This window comes from Salvelinus alpinus, chromosome 7 (assembly GCF_045679555.1).
Source record: "Salvelinus alpinus chromosome 7, SLU_Salpinus.1, whole genome shotgun sequence".
NCBI classification, from domain to species: domain Eukaryota; kingdom Metazoa; phylum Chordata; class Actinopteri; order Salmoniformes; family Salmonidae; genus Salvelinus; species Salvelinus alpinus.
In genome coordinates, this window is record NC_092092.1 from 76,668,417 (window position 1) to 76,670,018 (window position 1,602).

The 1,602-nt window shown below is 41.3% G+C and overlaps 1 protein-coding gene across 3 annotated transcripts in view; it reads right to left on the reverse strand.

Annotated features, from left to right (window-relative positions):
• Positions 1-211: 211 nt before the first annotated feature.
• The window catches only part of LOC139581696 (rho-related GTP-binding protein RhoG-like), an 8,412-nt gene continuing 7,021 nt past the window's right edge, over positions 212-1,602 (reverse strand). For all 3 annotated transcript variants that reach the window (XM_071411725.1, XM_071411727.1, XM_071411726.1), the window contains exon 3: positions 212-1,602. This exon is cut by the window's right edge and continues 1,392 nt beyond it. The gene's annotated coding sequence lies outside the window, so the exon portion shown is untranslated.

Below are 1,602 nucleotides of genomic sequence, written 5' to 3' on the forward strand. Positions count from 1 at the left end.
TTACAGCTGTGTTCTAGGTCTACCGTGTCATACTAGTCCAACGCTCTAACCACTAGGCTACCTGCCGCCCCATGCTGTGTTGCCTTGCTATGTTGTCGTCTTAGGTCTCTCTTTATGTTGTGTTGTCTGTCTTTCCGTGATGTGTTTTGTCACCCACAAGCTCACCATCTGCAGAAGCAGAGAACGTCACACAGGAAATAACACATCACTATTTAACTATAAGAACTTTATTTAGCATAGTTAAAAATAATCTCATTGTTAGTTAATTTATACAAATACACTTTTGATATAAATTACAAAAATTCTACAAATAAATCAAGTTCCCAGTGTATAATAGATGGAGTAACCCCCCCCCCCGGGGGTTTGGCCCTTCACAGTTGATTCAAATAACCAACTAATCAAGCTTAGATTATTAGAATCAACTGTGTAGTGCCATGGCAACAACCAAAATACACACCCCTTGGGGTCCCCTGGAATTTGGGAAACACTGGACTACACACACACTGTGGCACACACACACACACACACACTGTGGCATACACACACACTGTGGCATACACACACACACAGAGCTGTAAGACGGAAAGGCCCCAGGTCTGTGTTCTGTTTTAACAGCATGTTCAGAGTGAAATCAGGACACGGTAACAGGATTTACACTGACAGGCGCTTTCATTCTCTTACATTCAATCCTCTACACAGTGATCTGTCAAACTAACACATCTGTTTCCACAAAGCCCTGAAGGACCTCTACGTCAGTTTTCTTGACAGAATGAAGCAAACTCCCTCTGTAACTTGAGAGGTGGAATGACATGGTTCTTCCACTCAAGAGTTCCCCCCCCCCCCCACACAAATAATAATTTCCATCTCTCTCCTTACCTAGAAGAGAAGTCCCATGACCGGTTACAGTTTAGTTTACATTCAAACTAACAGCTGATCACCTGAATAAATTGATTTAAAAATATATATTTTTTAAATAAAACAGGAATGAGGTTTATTGCTCTCTTGGTTTAGGCTTTCATACTCTGAGTCCCAAATGGCACCCTGATTACTTGTTTAATGCACTAGAAAGGGACTAGTGTGCCATTTGTGACGCACCCTTAAATAGATCTTCAGAAGGTTTGGCGCTGTACATCTTCAATATGATACCCTATCCAGACTATAAAACCACACATGTTTCAGTCATTTAATAAAACCATGCAGAAATAAAAAAGGCAAGCCTAGATAAATGTACAGTTACCGGAATCTGAGCCCTACTTCCTGCTGTAGATGTCAGTTATCACATAGCCTGTAAACCCCATCGTCCATTTACCAGCATCATATAGGTTGTAGCATAAATCACATTCTAGTGGCAAACGCTAAAGACTGTGAACACAAGTTCACACCACAACACCCACACCACTTCTCTGATGTCAGTTACAGGCCTACATCCGTTTCCCAGTAGGCCCGACAGGGAAGAAACACGGTGTCAAATCAAAACGTTTCTTTCATGGCACTTTCAGAAAGAAGCTTTGGTTCATCTGATAGGATTTAATGTTGAGTTACTCCCAGAGACTAGTGTCACACCAGCTATTCAACATATTTCTAATACAATCGTTTTGGGAT